Below are 25,211 nucleotides of genomic sequence, written 5' to 3' on the forward strand. Positions count from 1 at the left end.
TGGGAATGTAAACTGCAGTCCAGTGTCTTTAATATACCTGAAACTAACCTACAGTAAGGTACATTTTTCATTGGCAGGTTTGGATACTTGCTTGCCTGGGTTAGTACCTACCAAAAACATCTTAAGATTATTAAGAAATTAAATATTTAATGTACCCGTGTTGTACTAATTTATTTCTTCCTGACGGAGGGACATGAGTTCATGCACATACAAAATGGGAAAAAAGAGGGAAATGCCTGGGAGCATTTCTTACATGTATTAGGCACAATTTTATGTGTTGGGTTGTAGAGCTGAGGTGAAACAAAATGTGTGTATATTAAAGAGGGGCCTGTCTTAAATTATTATCAACCATAAATTTGGGTGTTGCCCCTAGGCCTTGTTCCTATCACCAAGCAGTTTGTACTGTCACGCCTCAACTCTAGACCAGCTCTCACTGAGAATTAAACAAAAAATAAAAATAACCACCACAAAAAAACAAAAACAAACAAAACAAAAACAAATAAAAAAGCATTGTGGATTGGAAGAGCTTCTGCACCTGCCATTAAGGGATGTAGTCTCTTAGCCCCAGGAAATGAAGATATTGGACTAAATCCTGCCCTGAGTTAGTGTGGTAAAATTCCAGAGTAACTCCTTCAACCCCAATGGAAGTACGAGCATCAGCCCATGAGCCAGCACTAAGGGCAATCTGAGGAAAGGTGTGTTTGAGGAAAGGGTTTTGTCTGGTAAGATGAAGTAGCTGGCACCTAGGGTGACCAGACAGCAAATATGAAAAATTGGGACAGGGGGTGGTTGGTAATAGGAACCTATGTAAGAAAAAGACCCCAAAATTGGAACTGTCCCTATAAAATTGGGACATCTGGTCACCCTACTGGCACCAGAGTAAACCTCCTAAGTCAGGCACAAGTCAAGAGGCAGTAGAAACCAGCACCACAAGAAAAATGTTGTGCTGAATACCACCACCATCTCCTGGCTATAGCCAGACCCCTAGAGCTGGTCAAACAGTAAAAACAAAGATCTGTTAACATTTTCCCACAAATAAAAGTGCAGTTTGAGGTGTGTGATGATTTGCGATCAAATGTTCGAACAGTTGCTGCCTAGTTGTAAAAATATTTGAATTCTGAATATTCATTGATCTGAGCAGGAACAGTTATTTGGAAGAAGATTTATACCTGAAGCTCATTATTGGTTGGTCTCTTGTTTAAATATTTGTAATCCAATCAAGGGAGCTGAAACAATGCCATGTGACATGGTGATGACCTACACACCGTGAAAAGTAAACAGCTCACAGACAACCCAGGAGCTAAAAATTATTCATCCAAATTATTACATGGTGAATTAACATATTACAAAATTCAGCCCCCTTTTTGTTAATGAATTCTTCATAAGCTGATCCTGATCTTTTGTTCTCCTCAGACAAACAAGTTTGGATATAATTTGCAGGAGATGATGCTGCCCACTTCCTGTTTACAATGTCACCTGAAAGTGAGAATGGGTGTTTGCATGGCACTGTTGTAGCCAGCATCTCAAGATATTTATGTGCCAGATGCGCTAAAGATTCATATGTCCCTTCATGCTTCAACCACCATTCCAGAAGACATGCGTCCATGCTAATGACAGGTTCTGCTTGATAACAATCCAAAGCAGAGCGGACTGATGCATGTTCATTTTCATCATCATGAGTCAGATGCCACCGGCAGAAGGTTGATTTTCTTTTTTGGTGGTTTGGGTTCTGTGGTTTCTGCACTGGAGTGTTGCTCTTTTAAGACATATGAAAGCATTCTCCATGCCTCGTCTCTCTCTGATTTTGGAAGCCACTTCAGATTCTTAAAGCTTGGATCGAGTGCTGTATCTGTCCTTAGAAATCTCACATTGGTACCTTCTTTGCATTTTGTGAAAGTGTTCTTAAAACAGACATGTGCTGGGTCATCATCCAACACTGCTATAACATGAAATATATGGCAGAATATGGGTAAAACAGAACAGGAGACATGCAATTCTCCCCCAAGGCGTTCAGTCACAAATTTAATTAATGCATTATTTTTTTAACAAGCATCATCAGCATGGAAGCATGTCCTCTGGAATGGTGGCCGAAGCACGAAGGGACATACAAGTGTTTAGCATATCTGGCACGTAAATACCTTGTAACGCCAGCTACAAAAGTGCCATGAAAATGCCTGTCCTCACTTCCACGTGACACTGTAAATAAGAAGCAGTTAGCAGTATCTCCCATGAATGTAAACAGACTTGTTTGTCTTAGCAATTGGCTGAACAGGAAGTAGGACTGAGTGGACTTGTAGGCTGTAAAGTTTTACATTGTTTTTTAATGCAATTATGTAACAAAAAAATCTACATTTGTAAGTTACACTTTCACGATAAAGAGACTACACTTTGGTACTTGTATGAGGTGAATTGAAAAATACTATATTTTGTTTATCATTTTTACAGTGCAAATATTTGTAATAAATAATATAATGTGAGCACTGTATACTTTGTATTCTGTGTTGTAATAAAATCACTATATTTGAAAATGTAGAAAAACATCCAAAAATATTGAATAAATTTCAATTGGTATTCTATTGCTTAACGGTGCGATTAATTGCAATTAATTTTTGGAGTTAATTATGCGAGTTAACTGCGATTAATCAACAGCCCTAATAACAAGCAACAATTCACAGGTAGAGTATAATATAACTAATGAAGCCTCACACCACCCCTGTATGAACGTGGATGATTGTTTGTATGACAGTAGTGCCAGAGGATCGGGGCCCCATTCAGCTAAGAATCACACAAACACATAGTCTCTGTCCCACTGAGTTTACCCTCTTCATGGACAAGTCAGACACAGGGTAGGAAATAGGAGCTATTTTTGTCCTTGTATTACAGATGGGGAACTGAGGCATGAGAAATGGAGTGAGTAGGCCAAGGACACACACACTGGCACAGTTGGGATCAGAAATCAATACTTGTTGACTCCTGGTTCTGTGTCTTAACCACAAAAGCTGTTCTCCTCCTCCATCATACCTTACTTGGTGTCAGGGCTCAGGATTAGAAGCAACACTGGTACCAATTCTGTTCTTACACAATGCAGGAATAGGTGTAATGACTGTCACATGACTGATAATGGCCATGGCCCAGGCACCATGTATCAGAAGAAACTGAATGAAACATGACCATACACATAGCTGCTTGTGGCTTAGGCAAAGCATTCTAGCCTTCCCCTGACATTCACAGATCTCAGGGAGTAATGCCATGCTGCTGGTTTTATGCATAGATATTGCTAATAATTGTTTTCCCTGTGTCAGGCATAAAGCACGGTAGAATGGTGAAAGCCTGATGTTAGCCAATAGTGTGTGTGTGTGGGGGGGGGACTGCTGGCTTTTGTATTACTGGGGGGCCCATGTTTGTGTGTGGGCTACAATCCTGTGCATTTTCTCTGTTGTATGTGTGCCTGGTGTTGTGTAAATGAGAGCTGCTCCCAGATCCCTCTCTCCCTTTTATTGTCAGGTCTGCTCCAGTTATTCAGATGAGCTGCCTTGCCTGTGTCAGGAACGGCCCAGCTTATCTGTTGCACAGGTGGCTGTTTATGTGTTGCACAGGTGGCTGTTGCTTGTTCTGGGGTGAACCAGATGGCTAGTTTGTGGTGGGCCTCCTTTCTCAGCCTTGTCTGATTTTCTAAGGGCAATATTTTCTCTACATGCTTTAGTGATAGCCTCCAGCAACCCCCTCTCTCTGCCCCACGGAGGCTACAGGCCACATCTGTTCTTCTGACTCTGCAGCAAGGGTTGGGTTATTTGTGGAGAGCAGTGGTGGCTGACTTTGGGAGCTGAGTGTGCTTGCAGCAGCTAGAGTTCATAAGTACTGTACATGTGTGATACTTTGCATTCTTCTTGTTTGGCTAGGCAGCCCTCTGCTATTCATTCATTCTTTCTTTCTGTAGGTACCTTTTTTTCTGACTTGCCTTTTCTTCCTTGCCTAGCTTCTCACCTCTCTGCATCCCTTTCCTGTCTTAACTTTCTCCATGTATATATCTGCTGCTCTGACAGGCCTGGGGTCAGAGCAGTTCCATGGTTCTGGAACAGATTCAGAATGCTCCCTGTTCTACTTTGTGTTGCTAGTCGGCATAGTCACTTTTGACATGGGCAATTTGCACTTGTGTAAGTGCTTAAGTCTTCAAACTAAAAGATACTGCTTCAAAACACAGCACAAGTCGAATGATGAAAGAATATACCAGGGTGATGAGTTTACAACCGAGTAAAGCCAGCTTCCCTTTATAAAACAGTACCTCATTCCACAGTAATGCTTGTTACTCTTTTGTACCCTGTAGAGTTTGAGGACTTTGCTCTTCAATACTTCATAATTCTTTCAGAGGTAGCCTATGCCAACAGGTTAATCTTCGGGGAGATACATTCACCCTTCCCTGCTGCGGTTGTGCCTGACAAATATAGAGGCAATTTTAGGCTGTGAAAAACATTGTGTCTGTACATAATTTTGTGTCTTACACAAAATGCAAAGCCATCATTCTGTTCTGTGGTTGTGGAACATGCCTAGCCCAGTCTGCTTTGGCCAAAGTCAAATACCAACATGTGAGGCAGCACATATTTTTAGCCTAAAAATTATTTGCCACCCCTCACAAGTTGTTTGACTTTGGTTAAAAAGATGACTGAGTGGATTCCGCAACCACAAAACAAAGCATGCAGTTTCAAATGAATACCCAGGACACAAAGCTAGGACTGACTTTGCCTATATAATTTTCTTGGCTATATTTAATCTCTGATGTGTTTGGCAGATACTTTAAATTTAAGATTTACAATCAATATCTTTTGATCTGAAGGTGAGCTCCTGGTATCCCTCAGTCTTCTGACTGAAATATACAAGGTACAAAGTCAAGTCAATACACTTAGAGGCTCCAGTGGTGATCTCTGTTCAATCAGCGTGTGTGAAATTAATAAAGCTGGTCTGTCTGTATTTATTTTGGACAGGGTTTGTCTGTGGGTTTGTGATTTTTTTTTTGCTTTAAACAATCTGGAAACCTCCCCCGCCCCCAATTCAGAAGAATAAATATGCATGGCTTGTAATTCTGTTGCAGTTCTTGCGCCCAGCTGATAGGGTGACGTGCAGTTTGGAGGCTTAGAGATTGGCTTTTTGATTTGGCTTCTTGCTGCAGTTGTGCAAACCTCGTTGTCTCTCAGAAGTCAGGCTCAGCGGCTTGCCTGGTGCTGTGATGCTGGAAAGTCTCAGCTGAGCCCCGATGGTGTGAGAGAGAAGGGGGAAGCCCGGCAGATTCGATTGCAACTGGGGCACAATTCAATTTTTCCTCTTCAATCCCCATTCATCCTCCTCCTCCTCATTCTTTCCCTGCCCACATCTCCCCGCCTCAAACTATATTGCACACCCCAGGAGATCAAGGCTGGTGGATTTATCAACATTCAACCACCCCTCCCTGCCCCCCGCCCCCGATTTCCCGATGTACTTCCCCACTCACCCTGACAGCTGCAAAAGAGAGCAGAGGTTTTTTAGCAAGCGAGGCAAGTTGGACTGACATGCAAAGGAGGACCCCGCGCCCCTCCCCAGTCAGTGATTAACCACCAGATGCAATGAGCTCTGTTTAAGAACCGGCAGGATCTGTACTGGGGAGCAAGCAGCCCCCCCCGGAAGTCAGAAAGGCAACCAGGCGGGGTAAGTAAGAGGGCTCTATCCCCGCTCTGTAGGAAATGCAGGGCGTGTGGTTAAGTTTCCTGCTATGAAGCGGGTCCTGATTTATTGCATGCGAATTCCCATTGAGGTATAGTGGGGTGGTGCGGGGAGCAGGGATCTCGCTGTAAGAGCATCCAGCAGAGAAGGGGTTTTAACATTGGAAACCCGGACAGATTTGTCACAATCGTGCCGTTTTCCTGCCCACCCCCCCGGTGTGTGTGTGTGTGTGTGTGTGTGTACACACGTACAGCTGGAGATAAGCCGCCTGCTGCAGCTTCGCATCCCGGCGCGAGCAGCCTCTGCGCCTGGGCCGGGCGAAGAAGCGGGTGGGTTTTGCAAGGCAGGGGAGCTGCTGTTTCCATGCTCCGGGTGCTCGGATAACGTGGCTCTGTTTCCCTCCCCTCTGTAATATCACGTTTCGGGGACCAGGAGCTTTCCGGGGGAGGGGGGATGGGTCCGATCTAAAATAACAACAAGCCGGCGGCAGCTGAAAGGGAAAACGCTCAGCCCGAGGAGCAGTTGCAGACCCAAACCCGGGCTTCAAGGCGAACGTGCCGAGAGCCCCTCAGCTCCTGTGCAAAAGCGAGCGGCGGAGGCTGTACGGCAGAAGAGGTAGTTTCCAGTGCCCCCTCCCCGGGTTGGTGTGGGGAGGGGAGCGGGCACGTTAGCCGGAGTAAATGCCTCTAATGCAGTGCTATAAATTTCTTGCTTTTCAATGCCCGACTCGGGCTAGGGAAGCGATCCGAAGGGGCAGCGTGCAATTTGCAAAGCGGTTGAAATTGGCCAGGTGCAATTTCCCTTAGGACATAAAAAAAGCTTGCAACAGCGTCGGTGAATCTCTCTGGCTGCAGGCGAGAGCGTTTTATTTTGATTTATTCCTGGGAGCGGGCGGGGGAGGGGAGTGGCACACAAGCCCCCCCCCCCCAAGAATCGGGAGCAGGATTGTTATGATCCCTTCAAAGGGAAAGGAACCCCTGGAAGCCCCCGGTGTGTCTGCCTGGCTGGCTCTCAGCGTGTGCGATTAATCTCGCACAGCTGTTGTGCTCCATCCACTTGTGCTGAGATCTTGTTTACCTCGGTTTTCAAATATAGCTACTGCGCCATGCTCTTCCCTAAATAGGGCAAGGGCAGTTTACTTTGTAGTAGGAGACAAGCTGGGATTTCTGCTCTTCGGAAGGGGGTTACCCTGCTGCCCTCATGGCTTCTTATACCTTGGTCTCCCTTCCCCAAGAGGGAGCGGGGACCAGCCAAATACTGCCAAGCATAGGAAGACATAGGACTTTCTTCTGTACCCCTTTTAACAATGGTTTCTTCCAACCCCCACAATCCTCTGAACGCACACACAATTTGACCTAAATGTTGAATAATTTTATACTCCCCCCTCCCTTCCTTTTTTATTTTATATTTTCCCTACCAGTAAGTCTCCCTGTGGGTCTGAAATCAAACACCTGTACATTTAAAAAAAGTGACATGCACATTTTTCTCAAGCTGAACTGCAGTGTAATAATGGGGTTCTTGGCTTGCTTGGGATATCCTGAGGGCTTGTTTTTAGGGTTAACCTCCCCAAATGTACTTAAAAATTAAGGTGAGGTGGCGTGTGTGTGTGTGTGTGTGTGTGTGTCCTATAATGGCCTTTTTGTTGGGAGTGTGAGAAGATACATTTCTATTCACATCATCTTCTCCTGATATCTATTAGGGGAAAGGACAATTTTGCCGAGCTATTTTTGATTCTAAGAGGAGGTCCTAAAGACAGAGCAATGGGAGACTGTGGGCAACCTCTAGCCAACATCTCAAAAGCTTTCATCTGTTCAGCTCTTGCAGCCTGCTGTTGAAGCCAAGGAGAGCAGGAACTGGCTGTAGGGGATCATTACACATCACAGGCCTTGTAGATAATTTGTAGGCTTAGTGCAATGGGGAAAGGAGAGGCAGCTTTCAAATGTGGTGCTAACAGTCAGAGCAAGTTTCTAACTTTTCCCCAACTGCAGCTGGGTTACAGGCATTTTATTTGCCTTTCGTGCAATTTTAGTAATGAAGGCAATTCATGTTTGGTAACTCGTGTGCTTGCATGTAAGCTTGGTGGTTGTCTGTTGCAATAATTTTTGTTCCCTGGATAGAACTAATGAGTTAGAAGGAGAGAGGGCATAAACCCTCTATTAAAGAATATATGGTTCAGGAAAGAGGAGGTGTTTATCTTATTAGAGCTGTAACATGGGAGCTGGGACTCCTGATTTCTCTTCTCTGCTCTGCCACTAACTTGTAGTATGACCTGGAACAAGTCCCTCAACCTCCTTTTTTCTCAGTTTACCTATCTGTAAATAAATGGGTATAATATCTACTGCATGGAGATGAGAGTTGAGGCTTGCTTAATTGATATTTATAAAGCACTTCAGCTCCTCAGATAAAAGGTGAAATATATCCAAACAGAAATGTCTTAGTCTAATAATCCAGAACTCCAATTAACATAGTTCCAAAATCAAAAACACCCAAACATGCTGTCCCAGACTTGGCACCAGCATGCATCACCAAGGGCTTGTGGTTAAGATGCTGCACTAGAACTGGGAAGACGTGGGTTCACTCCTTGCCTCTGCCACAAGTTTCATTTGGGATCTTGTGCAAGTCACTTAATCTTTCTGCAGCTCAGTTCCCTATCTGCAAAATGGGGATGATGACATTTCCCTACCTCCCATCGGGTTTGCAAGGATAAATTCATTTAAAGCTGGTGAGGTTCTCAGATACTAGGATTAAGGGGGGCACATATCTATCAAGAAATGGACATGCACAGCAGCACTTGCACTACTCAATATTCAGAATAAATGTCACTTTACATATAAGTGGGCTAACTTAGATTATGACAAGTAGTGTTCCCAGTACTCGTATCCAGACTGGATAGTCCATTATGTTTTGGATCATGCAGACACTCTCCATTGTTCCAAACACCAGTCTTCAGAATTACACCACTAGGATATTACACTTGTATTCTAAGTATTGTGGAATCCTTGGGTCATGTGAAATCTATACCATATCCAAGATGCTTTTCTGTTGGTGCTCACTGAGCATGTGCAAGAGTGTGAGCTGCCCAGTACAATCTGTATTCAAAATAATAGACTTGACTTGTTGTTGAGGAATGCTATACGTATCCCTTGCAGACAAGTGAATCGTTTGAAATGCTGCTCCTGAATTTTCTTATCTTTGTATTTCAAAGGTTGTGGAATAAAAGCTGTAAGTATGACAGCTGCAGAGTTACACCAGGGATGAATTTGGCTGAGTATGTTTATATATTTTTTTTCTCTGAAACACGGGGTATTGAAGCTGGATGGAGATGGTCTGAGAGTCTATGGCAAATCCTACTGCTGGTTAAAAGGTGGTTTGCTAAGGGACTTGACTAGGCCATTGACTTCTCTTGTGTTTTGATTTGGTGTGTATCCGTACAATTGGACAGCTTCAGAAAGTCCTGGCTGAATAAGACATCCTCCCTTTCCAAGGATAGGCAGTGTTATAATTGAGTGTGTCAGCACTTTTTAGAGAAACCACATTAAAATGAATTCTTCCTCCATAACAATATTTTAAAACCAAGGTTTATAAATATAAATGGATTATGTTATTCAGTCAAAATACAGCAATCCCCCCCATCCCAAAACATCCTGAATAACCAAGGAGCCTTTTTAAAAACATTTTTGCATGTTTGTACAATCAAAAATGGCTTTGCCTGCCAAATTTAATTTGTTTTTCAATCAGGCGGTAATATGATCTAATTCTGTATTAAAAATAAATAAAAGAAATTAAATTACACAAAGGGGGGAGGGGAAATCTCAGATGTTAACATGGAAAAACCTCTGAAGCCAGGAAATTCATAGTTGAGATACTCCGGCATCCAATCACCCCTCTGTGTCCAGGTAATTTCACAGTTGTTACTGTTTGTATATCATTTATATTACAGTAACTGCTAGAGGCATCAGCCAGGTTGGGTGCCCATGTTGCTAAGTGCTATACAAACATGTAGTCAATGACAATGTGCATCCTGAAGAGCTTATGTATCTAATTCTGGTTGTTGGGCAGGGTGCGGGGCAGGTGGTTAGAGTTTAGTAGCCGGGATCAAGGCTCTGAGATCGATCCACCAGCGGTTGGTTTAGCAGATCTAGTGAAGACCTGCCAAGTCCACAGCAGATCGCTCTCCAATCGACCCCTGTACTCTACCCCCACCTGAGGCACATTGCGCATGCGCTAAGTGGAGGAGTACCCAGCCTCCTTTTATCTGAGCCTCCGAGCTACAAGTTCAGGCAGAGACATGGTGGTCAAACAAGATTAATATTTTGTACATCTGAAGGGCTTTTTATCCAGAAAGGTTTTGAAGAGCTTTAAGGCTAGATCCACAAAAGGATTTAGGGTTCTAAGTCCAACATTTAGGTGCCACTGAGATCCTCAAAACCCCTAATCAGTTGCCACCTAACCCTGTAGGTTCCTAAAATCCCTTGGCATCCGAGTTTCTAACAGTGAGCATGCGTACAGCCACCTCAGTCGTGGCACCTGGGTACCCATCTCGTACCTAAACCCCAGCAGGATCCTCAAACTAGGCAACCCCCAGCCCATGAGGCCTGATCCGGTAGGCAGTCTTAGAGTATGCCTAAACCCACACAAAATGGCCTGGCTGTGGGGGGATGAGCGGGTGGAGGCAGTAACAGCCTCCTTTAGCCCAGTGGTTAGGGCACTCACTTGCGTTCAGATCTCTGTTCCATGCATGTAGCGAGAGAGAGAGCATTGTAGCCGGGTCTCCCACATCAATGCGTGCTCTCTCTCTCTCTCTCTCTGCATGTGTGGAGCAGAGATCTGAATGCGGGTCTTCCACCTCTCAGGTGAGTGCCCTAATTGCTGGGCTGTAGAGCTCACTCCTTGGCCCAATGCGTATTTATTTATTTATACACGGTGGAACAGCTTTGGTGGGAAAGACGGAGATCTCATAGTCCAGACTATCCCATAGTCCTGTTACTAAAGCACTCACCTGAGAACTGAATGGGTTCCAATCCCTGCTCCACATCAGGCAGAGGGGAGAATTGGACCTGGATCTCCCAAATCCTGGGTGAGTGCCCTAACCCTCTTCCATGCAAAATACCGCTTAGGTGCCTGACTCAACCCAAGCAAAGATAGATGCCTCCTTCCAGCCCAGATTTAGGTGCCTGACTCCCTGGGTGGTGGGCGGGAGAGCTTTACGACCTACCCCTCTTTCTTGGTATTTCCTACTAGCTAGCTTAGGCAAGTCCCCCACTTGGCATGCTGCCTTTTGTGGATCCCAAACGTCTTAGGCACCTAACTTTCCTAATGCAACGCCTAACACTCTACACAATGCATTGCCTAAGTCCCTTTTGTGGATCTAGCCCTTGGAAAGAATATACTCTTAGGAATCCCTTCAGTTTCCACGTTGATAAGTAGCCACCTCTGGAGCATGACTTGGCAGCTGTTTAACAGCACAAAGCAATGCTCTGCAGCTGTTTAGGTAGTAATGTAGAATACTGCTGTGACAGACTGACAATATCCTGTAATATACCGAAGAAACCTTACGGAATTTAGATAAGCTTAATTGAGTTCAGTGTACCCCTGTTGAATTAGAGTTAACACCTTTGGGGTACATTGTATTAAAAACACAATTGTGTATGGGTTATTGTGTCATTCTGGTACCTTTTCTAGTAGGGAGGGGGGATGCTAATGTACTACTTCTGTTCTCAACTGTTTGAAGTCATCCCCCCTGGGGAGATATTTATACACTAGTTCAAACTGGATTCTCCAGAGACCTACAGACAAAGACTTCTGGAAAACCTCAGGGTTTTCTTCCTGACCCAGCATACGGACAGGGCTCCTGCTCCACAGAGGGCCTTGAATCCTTAGGGGAGGATTGGAAGGACTTGTCCTACTGAGGCCCTGTGAGACTGTGCACTTGTCCTGAGCTGAAGCTCTGATGAACTTGTAACCAGAAGGCTGCTCTATTGAAAGACTGCGGCTGCCAGAGCCCATGTGAGAATGGTGGTGATATCTGATAAGTCGGGCCCTAGTAAAGTCACGGCAGTGAAAAACGCATCATGGACTGTGAAATCTGGTCTCCCCCGTGAAATCTGTATAGTACAGGATAAAATTACACCAAAGACCAGATTTCACGGGGGAGACCAGCATTCCTTAAACTGGGGGTCCTGACCCAAAAAGGGATTGCAGGGGGGTTGCGGTATTGCCACCCTTACTTCTGTGCTGCCTTTAGAGCTAGGTTGCCTGAGAGCAGTGGCTGCTGGCCAGGTGCCCAGCTCTGAAGGCAGTGTCCCACCAGTAGCAGAGCAGAAGTACGAGTGGCAATACCATACAATGCCATCCTTCCTTCTGCGCTGCTGCTTTCAGAGCTGGGCAGCCGGACAGTGGCGGCTGCTGGCTGAGGGCCCAGCTCTGAAGGTAGCACCATAGAACTAAGAGTGGCAATCGCATACCATACCATGCCATCCTTACTTCTGCGCTGTTGCTGGTAGAGGTGCTGCCTTCAGAACTGGGTAGTTGGAGAGTGGTGGCTGCTGACTGGGAGCTCAGCTCTGAAGGCAGTGCCGCCACCAGCAACAGCGGAGAAGTAAGGGTGGCAATACTGCGACCTCCCTACAGTAACCTTGTGATTTCCCCCCCCCCACCCCATTTTGGGTCACACTCCTACAATTGCAACACCATGAAATTTCAGATTTAAATATCTGAAATCATGAAATTTATGATTTTTTTTTTTTAAATCCTATGACCGTGAAATTAACCAAAATGGACCATGAATTTGGTAGGGCCCTACTGATACACATGCTGATAAGTTTGTAGGTTCTTTTTATTGTTTTGAATGTTTTCTCTGTAATGCTTTTTACCTTAAGAATACAGTAGGCTGTAAGGTGTGGCAACTTGCATCTGTAGCAATTACACTGGTATCTGTCTCTAAAGAGAAAGCAAGCAGGAGTCCTAAGGCAACCTCTTTGTGCTGGGAATGACACAGGGTACGTCTACACTACGGGATTATTCCGAATTTGCATAAACCGGTTTTGTAAAACAGAATTTATAAAATCGGGTGGAGCGCGGCCATACTAAGCACATTAAATCGGTGGTGTGCGTCCATGGTCCGTGGCTAGCGTCGATTTCTGGAGCGTTGCACTGTGGGTAGCTATTCCCTAGCTATCCCATAGTTCCCGCAGCCTCCCCCGCCCCTTGGAACTTCCGGGTTGAGATCCCAGTGCCTGATGGGGCAAAAATCATTGTCGCGGGTGGTTCTGGGTAAATGTCGTCAGTCACTCCTTCGTCTGGGAAAGCAACGGCAGACAAGCATTTCGCGCCTTTTTCCCCTGGATTGCCCTGGCAGATGCCATAACATGGCAATCATGGAGCTTGTTTTGCCGTTTGTGACTCTCACCGTATGTGTACTAGATGCCGCTCACAGAGGCGATTCAGCAGCGCTACACAGAAGCATGCTTTTGCTTTTGCATGACAGCAGAGATGGTTACTAGCCATATTGCACCATCCAAACCCTTCCATAAATTGGAACTGAGGATGATCATGGCTACCAGTCCTTTTGTACCATTTGCTGCTAGTGCCCCTGGCCAATCAGCCAGGGGCGCAAAAGTCAAGATTGGTTACTAGCCATATTGCACCTTCCATCGTTTTGTACCATTAGCTGCTGTCATAAGTGCCCCTGGCCGATCAGCCAGGGGCACAAAAGCAAAAATTGGGAATGACTCCCTGAGTCAATCCCTCCTTTTTGGTATCTAAAAATAGAATCAGTGCTGCCTAATATAGGCAAGTGTGCTAGAGAACCACCGTATCATAGAACCAGAGAGCACAGCTGCTCTGTGTCAGAGCCTGCAGAAATTATTATCTGTATGCTATTCACAGGGGGTGCTCCTGTAACAACCCCACCTGTTGATTCCGTTCTTCCCCCAGCCTTTCTTGGCTACCGTAGCATTGTCCCCCCACTTGTGTGATGAATTAATAAAGAATGCAGGAATAAGACACACTGACTTGTTAGTGAGAAATGAGTGGAAGGCAGCCTCCAGCTGCTATGATAGTCCAGACAGGACATTAAGCAGTGTGTAGGAGAGAAGCCCAGCATCCCACTGCTAGTCCAGGGGCAACTGAATCTTTTCTTTACACATGAAGGGTGGGGGCTGATGGAGCTCAGCCCCCTGTTGCTATGATGAGGATGGTTACCAGCCATATTGCACCATCCATCCACCAGAAAAAATTAGGGCCAATAGGCTGATGACGAGGACGGTTACCAGTCCTTTTGTACCATCAGCTGAGGCTGATGATGAGGATGGATTTCCATCTTTTTGCACGATCAGCTGATGCTGATGATGAGGATGGATTTCCATCATATTGTACCATCAGCCACCCATGGCGGGGAGGGGGGGAGCAAGGATGTTGGTGTTGAGTGCTGCGTCTATCTGCAGCATTCAGTAAAGATAGGGTGACATGTAAAAGAGTCAGAGGATTGTTTTACCTTTCGCTTCTGGGGGTGGGTGAGGGGTGGGTGAGTAGATTGCCAAGCTATGCCCTGACCCGCGGACACTGTGTTTGACCCTAGAAGCATTTGGAGCTCAGCCAAGAATGCAAATAATTTTCGGAGGCTGCAGGAACTGTGAGATAGCTTCAGTCCTCCAGTCCATGAGCATCCATTTGATTCTTTGGCTTTCCGTTACGCTTGTCACGCTGCAGTGCGCTGAGTCCCTGCTATGGCGTCTGTCTGGAGATTTTTAAAAAAGGATTCTGAATTTCATCTTCTGTAACGGAGCGCTGATAGAACGGATTTGCCTGCCCTTACAGCGATCACATCCGCATGGTCCATGCGGAAGCTCTTTTATTTTGATTTCGGACTGCATCGCCACCCGTGCTGATCGGAGCTCCACGCTGGGCAAACAGGAAATATTCAAAAGTTCGCGGGGCTTTTCCTGTTTACCTGACCACTGCATCCGAGTTCCGATTGCGGTCCAGAGCGGTCACTGGTGCACTGTGGGATAGCTCCCGGAGGCCAATACCGTCGATCAGCGTCCACACTAACCCTAATCCGATATGTTAATACCGATACTAGCGTTACTCCTCTCGTTAGGGAGGAGTACAGAAACCGGTTTAAAGAGCCATTAAAATCGATATAAGGTGCCTCCTAGTGTGGACGGTTTTGGCGTTAAATCGGTTTTACGCTCCTAAAACCGATTTAAACGCCTAGTGTAGACCAGGCCACAGTGAAGGCAGGGAACTATCCAACCTGGAAACACCCCAGTCAGAAGGGAGAGAGACCGGTGTCTCCATCCAAGAGAGGCCACAGCCGGGGAGCTGAAAGCCAAGAGTGGTGGCCTTACTGACCACTGGGGAGGAGGGAAATCCAGGTGCAGTTGCCCTGAACTGTGACAACTTCATTAAACACAAGCTACAGAGAGAACTTAATGAGGCAGAATGTAATAATCTCAGTTGGGAACTTTGGCTATAATGCTGAGATGAACAGCCCCTATTATTACTAAAATTATCCTGGGGGGGGTCTCCTAAAAACCATTAGGTCTTTCCCCTTTTTGGAAAGGGGACACCCTCCAGTAGCACAGTATCCCATAACATTGTACCAGTTCCACACTGGATAAGTATTTATCCAGAGGGAAATGTGCCACCTACTAAATTACCAGCACCACTCCTTAAGCACTCTGTATTTCCTTGCTGATCTTCCATCCATGTCTGAGATCTGATAAAATCACAGTCTGTGGTTGTATGCCTGTGAGGTGAGCAGCAGAAACCACCAATTCGGTCAACTTAATGTATTCTCTGTACATACACACACATCATATATCATTTGAAAGCCTGTTATGTCTACTTTAAGATGAGGAGCTTTCAAGTGGTACCATAGAAACAGTGATAAACACTGACCCCATCAATATGTTAAAATGACTTCTTTGAAATATTTGCATTCATTTGTTAGTTTAATGACTCTGTATTATTTTAAGACATCAAATTGGATTTCTTTGTGACCTCAAAAGAAGCAGCAATCTAAAGGGTAAAACAAAATCTAATAATAAATTTGTGCACGTATCATTGAAATATAATAGCACAGGTGACATTTCTAGTCAACATCATTCTCATCATCTTGTTCATCACTCTGATTTCTGTCGAGAGTGCGTGGGATACCACAGTCTTCATTGCCTTGGCGTATACACAGTTCTGTGCAGGGAAGATTGTTCTCACTTCAGACTAAGTTGATTCTCCAGTGATCCCTAAAGGTGCAGGCACAAATACAGTCATGTAGAAGCTCAAGTGCCATTGGGCTCTTGAAAAATACAGGAAATAGCTCATCATCCCCATTTTTCCATCCATGTTGCTTGCAAAGGTGATCCAATATCTGGTTAACCTATGTGCGAAGACATCCAAAGCTTTGTCAAAATGCTCTTTTGGCATGCTCTTCAAAACTGCCCTCACATGGTGGAAGTTTGGCCAGTGACTTGTCCTTTTTGATGGCTAGATTGAGGTTCAAGCAACTCCAGCATCTGTGGGTCATCTTTTCTGTCTCGCTCTGGTCATACAGCACTGCTACCAACTTCCTTGCTGCAGAAATTGTGGCTTCTCCGTCCATCTCTCCCAATTTGGCAAAATATCTGAAGTGGTAAATTCCCTTTGTTTTGACAACATTAAACACAGATTTTTTTTCCCCCTCAATACCAAATAGGGGTGGCTCAGAGTCACATTCTGTTAATGCATATACAGCAGGAAGTATGTTGCAGAAGTCAGGAGAGAGTGCATCACAAATTGCATGCACAGGTATGAAGCGATACTTGTCAGAAATGGGCACCATAACTAGCCCAACTATCTACATGTTATCTATGGGTTCCATTTTTGGAAAGTAGTGAACAGCAAGGACTAAGACAGCTGTATCAGGAGACCTAATTACTAGGGTTCTTTTGACACCCGGAGGCCCAAAAGCTATATTGGCACGTACAGCATAATCTTTGTGTCCATAGGTGCCTCTCTACTAGGGGAATGCTTGACGCTCCCACACTCTGCCCCAGGATTGCCCCCACTCCACCCCTTGCCCCAAGGCCCCGCCTCTTTTCAACGCTCACCCTGAGCACACCCCGTCCCCACTCCTCCCCCTCCCTCCCTCCCAGTGCCTCCTGCATGCCGGGGAACAGCTGGGAGGGAGGGGGAGGAGGAGGAGTTGATCAGTGGGGCCACCTGTGGGTGGGAGATGCTTGGGGTGGGGGGAGGAACTTGGCTGCCAGTGGGTGCTAAGCACTCACTAATTTTTTTCCATGGGTTCTCTGGCCCTGGAGCACCCATGGAGTTGGCAGCTATGCTTGTGTCCCCTTCCTCTTGAGTACTATACAAGTCTTAGGCTTCTTCAACCACCTGTAGCGGTAGTGGGCTTTGCTACTTCACTGTTGGAAAAGCATCCAGCAAGAAGGAGTGTTTGTTTTGGGCGTATGCCTACTCTCAGGGGCACTTTGGACCATGTATTCAGAGAGGAATTTTACAAGTGGGGGCTTGTTAAATGCCACATTTGGAAACTTTTTCTTGGAGGCACAGGGTGTCCACCAATCATCTGGTATTTCTTGCATTCAACCTTAGATCCTGTCCGGTGCTGTCATTCTGCAGTTTTCAGAGGTACTGTTGTCCTATCTGTTAAAGAGTTTGATTACAGAATTAGTTTTGCCAAATCCTTTTAGGACCTTCCTCAAATTCTCAGCAGCCAGTTGAATGTGTGGAGTTTGTCTCCAGCCATCATTTGTATGACAGCCATGGCATCTCTGATGTACACTGTACTTACTGTGTTGCATAGTGTGACTGGGTGCTGGCTAGGAAACCCTGAGCCACACCTCTGTCATGCCAGCTCCAATCAGGAAAGGAGAATTGGAGCTGGCTGAGTAAGCCCAGACCTAAGTGGCAAATGGGGAACAGCTGCCGGCCTCGTTAGCCAGGAGCTACATAACGGTTGGCAGGAAGGAAGCCAGGGGGAGGGGAAAGGGAGGAGTCAGAGGCCACCCTCCCCTGCTGGCTGTAAGCCTGATGCTGTCTGTAGCTACAACAGCGGTGGGCAAACTTTTTGGCCCGAGGGCCACATCGGGGTTGTAAAACTGTATGGAGGGCTGGGTAGGGCAGGCTGTGCCTCCCCAAACAGTCTGGTCCCTGCCCCCTCACTGCCCCCCTCAGAATCCCTGACCCATCCAATCCCTCCTGCTCCTTGTCCCCAGACTGTCCCATCCCGGGACTCCCCTGACCCCTCCCCTTATCCAACCCCCCTGACAGGCCCCCGGGACTCCCATGCCCCATCCAACCCCCGGGTCCCTGGCTACTGGACTGCATATAACGTGCTCTTCTTGCCTCTGAACTAAAAGGCATGAACTTTGTCTTCAATATTTCTTGTAAGGCCATTTCTTTTTCTTAGCTTTTGCATATTCATAATATGAAGCTGTGTATTGTAATCTCCAACACTATCTATGCATAAGGGTTACTGAATTTAAAAATCTAGTTGCTAGAATATTTCAAAAGCTAGTATGGCATGCCTAGGCAATTACAAATTAAAACCTTCTACCAGGCAGACTGGATGCCACAAACTACATTATATGTACAAAACCTTATAAACTGAGACGCATTATACAGTATTAGGAATTCACGTATGTTTATATCTATCCACTATGCAAAACTATGGGTATGCAATCTACAGCTGTACAACCTTCCGGGAGAGACCGATCTGGCCCACAACTCTCAACTGAAAATATAGAAAACTGTTATAATCCCTTGAGATACCTTGACAACTAACAGTATCAGAGGGGTAGCCGTGTTAGTCTGGATCTGTAAAAAGCAACAAAGAGTCGTGTGGCACCTTATAGAGTAATACCAATACATCTGTTAGTCTATAAGGTGCCATAGGACTCTTTGTTGCTTTTGACAACTAAGAATATGCAATGTGAAAACATTTAATCTTAGTATTATTTAAAGATGTTGATATTTACCATTTTTGTCATGAGCTAAAGAGCTTCATCAGTTCTGGAAAAAAATAATTCCCCATGCAAAACCCATACAAATCTTTTTTAATGCATTGTCATCTGGTAGCTTTGACCAATATGACACCACATTAAGGTGTTGAAATTAACAAACAGTGAAATGGCAAAAAAGGACACTTTCTTATTATGGGTACCATTGTTTCCCCTCACCTACAGGCTTATGGCACCAGTTGACAGCTGCACATCATACTTTTAAGTACATTTAGATGAGGTAAGCTTTCGAATGATATATGATATGGGGATGTGTGTGTGGGAGGGGATACATTAAACTCCAAAACTATGTCTCTTTTTGGAGAATTGCCACCTGCCTATGTAGAGTAGACTTATAGGGTATGGGTAAAATGTACTCCGACGCAGCAGATCAGCACAAGAAGTGCTAAACCTTAAAAACAAGGCTCAAGTGGAATGTAAGGGGAACACACTCCTTGTGCTGTCCCACTGCAAACGGGGTAGGTACGTTCCCAGACAAATTTAGTCACTGTTCTTAAAATTGTGTTTATATATAAAAAAACAAAACAAAATTGAATGGGGGGAAATGTAGACGATTACTGAAGATTTAAAAGGAACATTGAAAGGGCAAGAAGTGTTAAGGTAAGGCAAGACTTAAAAACCTCCCCAAACCTCTGAGAAATACTGGGAAGTGTGAAAATGCAGTAAAGGTACCCAAATAACTTTAACACTCCCTTTCTATCCTCCCTGTAATCTGCACCTTTGAATATGGGTGGGTTTGTTAAGGCCTCATCTAATATTGGACACTGAGCTAATGGTGCCAGTGGGAGGTCAGTTTCCTATAGTAGATGACTTTAAAGTCCTCCTTGTGACAACTGCTAAGTTAGTTCCGAGCTAGGTGACTAGCTCAAGGGTGCAAGCAGATTACAAGGGTGCAGGGCAGCTCCTGGATTAAGGGCTTCAAAGGTCTGTAGCAAATAACTTCAACATTTTAAATATAAAGCCTTCCCCAAAACACACGACGGGATTGATCTTTGTGGAGGATCGGAGAATAAAACAAATGCAGAGTTTCTAGGCCAAGCCATCTTTGAGATATGATATGCCAAAAAGACACAGATTTTCCAAAATGGGGTGAAAAAATTCACATTTTAATCTCACTGTCATAGGTCTGAAATCCCTCATCTGACTCACTTCAAATGAGGCTCAACAGGAACCTTGTTCATATCTAAGCCTGGTCTACACTACGCGTTTAAACCGGTTTTAGGAGCATTAAACCGATTTAACGCCACATCCGTCCACACTAAGAGGCCCTTTATATCGGTATAAAGGGCTCTTTAAACCGGTTTCTGTACTCCTCCCTAACGAGAGGAGTAGCGCTAATATCGGTATTACTATATCGGATTAGGGTTAGTGTGGCCGCAGATCGACGGTATTGGCCTCCGGGCGGTATCCCACAGTGCACCACTGACCGCTCTGGACAGCAATCTGAACTCGGATGCAGTGGCCAGGTAGACAGGAAAAGCCCCGCAAACTTTTGAATATTTCCTGTTTGCCCAGCGTGGAGCTCCGATCAGCACGTGTGGAGAGGCAGTTAAAAATCAAAATAAAGAAAAAGCTCCCGCATGGACCATGCGGACGTGATCGCTGTAAGGGCAGGCAAATCTGTTCTATCAGCGCTCCGTTACAGAAGACGAATTAAAAAACATTTTAAAAAAATCTCCAGACAGACGCCATAGCAGGGACTCAGCGCACTGCTGCATGACAAGCGTAACGGAAAGCCAAGGAATCAAATGGACACTCATGGACTGGAGGACTCAAGCTATCCCACAGTTCCTGCAGTCTCTCTGAAAAGCATTTGCAGTCTTGGCTGAGCTCCAAATGCTTCTAGGGTCAAACACAGTGTCCGCGGTGGGTCAGGGCATAGCTCAGCAATTTACGCACCTCCCCACCCCCAGAAGTGAAAGGGAAAACAATCCTCTCTTGACTCTTTTACATGTCACCCTATCTTTACTGAATGCTGCAGATAGACGCAATGCTGCAGCACTGAACACCAACATCCTTGCTCCCCCCCGCCATGGGTGGCTGATGGTGCAAAACGACTGGTACCCGTCCTCATCATCAGCCTATTGGCACATGAGGCAGTGCAAAAGGGCTGGTAACCATGCTGACTAGCATCCATCAGGTCGATCAAGGGCGCCTGGCCCTAATTTTTCCTGGTAGATGGTGCAGTATGGCTGATAACCATCGTCGTCATAGCAACAGGGGGCTGAGCTCTGTCAGCCCCCACCCTTCATGTGTTTAAAAAAAAAAAAAAAAAAAAAAAAAAAAAAGATTCAATTGCCCCTGGACTAGCAGAGGGATGCTGGGCTCCTCTTCTCCACACTCCTTACTGTCCTGTCTGGACTATCATAGCAGCTGGAGGCTGCCTTCCACTCATTTCTCACTAACAAGTCAGTGTGTCTTATTCCTGCATTCTTTATTACTTCATCACACAAGTGGGGGGACAATGCTACAGTAGCCCAGGAAGGCTGGGGGAAGAACGGAATCAACAGGTGGGGTTGTTGCAGGAGCACCCCCTGTGAATAGCATACAGCTCATAATTTCTGCAGGATCTGACACAGCGCAGCTGTGCTCTCTGATACAGTGGTTCTCTAGTACACTTGCCCTTATTCTAGGCAGGACTGATTCTATTTTTAGATACCAAAAAGGAGGGATTGACTCTGGGAGTCATTCCCAATTTTGGCTTTTGCACCCCTGGCTAAGAGCAGCTAGGGGCACTTATGACAGCAGCAAATGGTGCAAAACGACTGGTAGCCATGATCATCTTTTTACCAATTTATGGATTGGTAGATGGTGCAGTATGGCTGGTAACCATCTCTGCTGTCATGCAAAAGCAAAAGCATGCTGCTGTGTAGCGCTGCTGAATCGTCTCTGTCAGCGGCATCTAGTACACATACGGTGACAGTCACAAAAGGCAAAACAGGCTCCATGATTGCCATGCTATGGCATCTGCCAGGGCAATCCAGGGAAAAAAGGCGCGAAATGCTTGTCTGCCGTTGCTTTCCCAGAGGAAGGAGTGACTGACGACATTTACCCAGAACCACCCGCGACAATGATTATTGCCCCATCAGGCACTGGGATCTCAACCCGGAAATCCCAAGGGGCGGGGAAGGCTGCGGGAACTATGGGATAGCTACGGAATAGCTACCCACAGTGCAACACTCCAGAAGTCGATGCTAGCCTTGGACCGTGGACGCACACCACCGATTTAATGTGTTTAGTGTGGCCGCGCGCACTCGATTTTATACAATCTGTTTTACAAAACCGGTTTATGCAAATTCGGAATAGTCCCGTAGTGTAGACGTACCCCTAGTCTCTCCCACACCTTCCAACAGCACGGGATTACTCCTTACGTGTGTGTATCAAGTGCTTCAGATGGTTCATTCTTGAATAGCCCTGTTGCTCACCATAATTCAGTGTGCTTGGTCACCTTGGGTGCGTATACACTGCAGTTAAATACCCGGGGCTGGCCTGTGGAGCTGTAAAATTGCGGTGTAGACATTCAGGCTTGGGCTGGAGCCTGAGCTCTGGGACCCTCTCCCCTTGCGAAGACCTAGAGCTTTCAACACCACAATTTTGCAGCCCGAGACCCGCAAACCTGCCAGCTAGCACAGGCCAGCTGCAGGTGTTTGGAGGGGAATGTCTACACTGCAGTTAGACTGCTACAAACCATTCCACCTGGGGTGACCCTGAAGGCTGTGCAGAAGCATCAACTGGTACAACACACAGCGGCGAATATCTGACAGTAGGTAACTGAGGAGAATGTTTCACGTTTGTGCTCTGCCCCTCTTACAATTATTGATCTGCTTTAAAGACTTAGGGTCAAGTACCCTGCAGGTGTAAATGTAACACCACTGATTTAAATGGAGTTGTACCCATTTATGCCAGTGGAAAATTTGGCTCCTACTCATAACTCAAATGCTGGCATGTAGGATGAATATCGAGCGACCTCTGGACCTCACCTTTCTCTCTTCACACTTGCTGAGAACACCACGATCAACAGGGATGTCACAGCTGTCAGAGCCCAGGATGAAGCACTGTACGGCTGGGAGCTGTGTGTTTTTGGTGCGGGGTGGGGTGTTGGATTGGGGCCTTGCTACCAGGGATCAGGCTGAATTCAAGTCTAGCCATCTTCAGAGCACAATGCATGTTGTGGCTCTCTGGGCAATGCTCCTCTCTCAAGGAAGGAGGCTGGTGATATTGTGCCCAAAAGGGAAATGGCCAGTGGGCTGTTGATAGTGCTTTATTTTTACTTTGGTAATCTTCATGCAAGAATGATCCTTCAGAAACTCAGGTTCTGACAGACAAGGGCAGAGACTATAGCCCTAGTCAGACAGCACAGATGCTTGTACTAATGCTTGCAGTTGGCACCTGAGTGCTATGGTGATGGGTGCATTAGAAACTGGAAGATGAGTCTTGTTCTCTTGTAAATTACTCTCACTCTCCGGGCATCTTTTTTTCCTTGTGTTAAACGTGAAGGATAGTTTCAGGCTCACTACTTCTCATTATGTTCTCATTTTTCTACCTTAAATAATCCATCTAGCCAAACCCAACCTGACAGATGCTGCCCTCACTGTGACACTGAGCACACAACATGCTGCATGAAAATCTGGCTTTGTGGGTGAATGCAGCATGAGCGGTGACCCTCCTAGCATCCCTGCTAAAAATAAAACTCTTCCCTTCTGGCAGTCTTGGGGTTGCTTTTAATAGGTAGCCAGTCTCACCCCAGGGCTTAACTTTCGAGAATGCCGGGAGCTGGCTCATCTTTGGGAAGCTGCACTGAGGTAGTGAGGGTGAGGATGTTCATCTGCAGCAGGTGCACCTCAGTTGCTCCCTAACAAACTGCCAGATCACCCAGATACATGATAGGTAATGCTCTGCATTTCCTAGCCCTTGTGCAGCATACATCTGTGTTTCTCTAACCACCCAGCCTCCTTGATACTCCTTAATCCAGCTCTATCTTCCCAGTTACATAAACCTCACGCTACCCTTGATTCTTACCTCAACAAGCAACTCAACCCTCTGCCAGCTGCCTCATCCCTTTAACAGCCTCCACACAGCGTTCCAGATCAGCGCCCCTCTCGGCTGCTGGTTAGCTGTCCCTCTCAAAGGAAAATAGGTATTGCTATGCTAGATCACACCAATGGCTGGACACTGTTCGGAACTAGATGCTTCTTTATAGGAGCCGTTACACCTTCCTCTATAGCTGCAGTAAAATTCCTATAGCTGCAGCTGTTTGTTCATAACCCAAGGAAGCTAGTGGTTGGCTTATGTTCTGGAGAGTGGGGGTTGATGCATCATATTTGTATTATCCTAGCTAAGGAAACTGTGGATAGTTTTAATATTCAGATACATATTGAACCCTTTTTTGAATCCTGCCAAGCTCTTTGTCTTCATTTATATTGTGGCAATGAATTACACAGGCTTTATGCTATTTTGTTTTTAATTCAACCACTTCCAGGACCCCTGATAAAAAGCCCAGAGCCTACGTGCTTCTCCATTCTGTTTTTCTTGGACAAATCTTGATACCAGTCCCAACTCTCAGCACCCCCATCTACAAATCCTACCTTTTCAGGAGTTCTCCACCTGGATATTATGCTGTAATTTGAGGCTTAAAGTGATCACCAGTGTCTCGCTGTCGTGGGTCTGCCTGCCGGAGCCGATCGAGGAGCAGCTATTACTGACGGTACCGGTCCTCCATGTTGGGATTGTGGTCCCATGGTTGGCATCACTCCCGGTGCTGCCGCTCCTTCCGGTCCAGGGACAGCAGCAGGTCATATGTCAGCCCGGCCTTCCTTCGTAGTTGTCCATTGATGGGTCAGGCCAGCCAGGCCGAACAGCCGGCTCCACTGGTGCCACAGCAGGTGCAGTAGCACTGGGCCCCGGGGCTGGCCCAATGGTACCAGTGGGCACCGTGGCCGCCGACGCAGCCCCCAGTGGGGGCTCGCTTGGTGGCCAGAGCCGCAGAAGGACCTTCGGCCTCCCTCTGCAGACCTCCGAGGAAGGAATCGGTGGGATGTACATCCTCAGCACTGTGCCCAGAAACCGAACAGGTGGTGGACCCTCTGGTGCGGGGGACACCCAAAGTACCACACTGGCCTTCTCACCCTCCCCGGATGAGGCGATTACAGCCCTTTCGTCCTGCAGGAGGACTTTAGGGCCCACCAAGAACTCTTAAAAAGGGCGGCATCAAGCCTCTACCTCCAAACAGAGGATATAGAGGAGCCCTTGGACTCCCTGTTTAATGTGCTGTTTTCCTCGGCACCAGGTAGGGTGGCCTTGCCTCTCCACGAAGGGGTGGTGAAAATTTCAAATGCCCTGTGGCAAACCCTGGTCCCATTGGCCCCCATCTCTAAGAGAGTGGAATGCAAGTATTTTGTACCCACCAAGGGGCATGAATACTTATACACCCACCCTGCTCCTAACTCCCTGGTGGTCGAGTCGGTCAACCACAGGGAATGGCAGAGCCAGCCAGCCCCT

General features: G+C 46.2%; 1 protein-coding gene across 3 annotated transcripts in view; it reads left to right on the plus strand.

Annotated features, from left to right (window-relative positions):
• The first annotated feature begins 5,111 nt into the window (after nt 1–5,111).
• SLC8A3 (solute carrier family 8 member A3) overlaps nt 5,112–25,211 on the plus strand; it is a 194,612-nt gene continuing 174,512 nt past the window's right edge. For 2 of the 3 annotated variants that reach the window (XM_039537989.1, XM_039537990.1), the window contains exon 1: nt 5,112–5,676. The gene's annotated coding sequence lies outside the window, so the exon portion shown is untranslated. Of the gene's footprint in view, nt 5,677–18,878; nt 18,934–25,211 lie in introns of all 3 variants that reach the window. The other variant, XM_039537987.1, reaches the window with a different exon arrangement.

This window comes from Mauremys reevesii, linkage group 4, assembly GCF_016161935.1.
Source record: "Mauremys reevesii isolate NIE-2019 linkage group 4, ASM1616193v1, whole genome shotgun sequence".
In the NCBI taxonomy this organism is placed as follows: domain Eukaryota; kingdom Metazoa; phylum Chordata; order Testudines; family Geoemydidae; genus Mauremys; species Mauremys reevesii.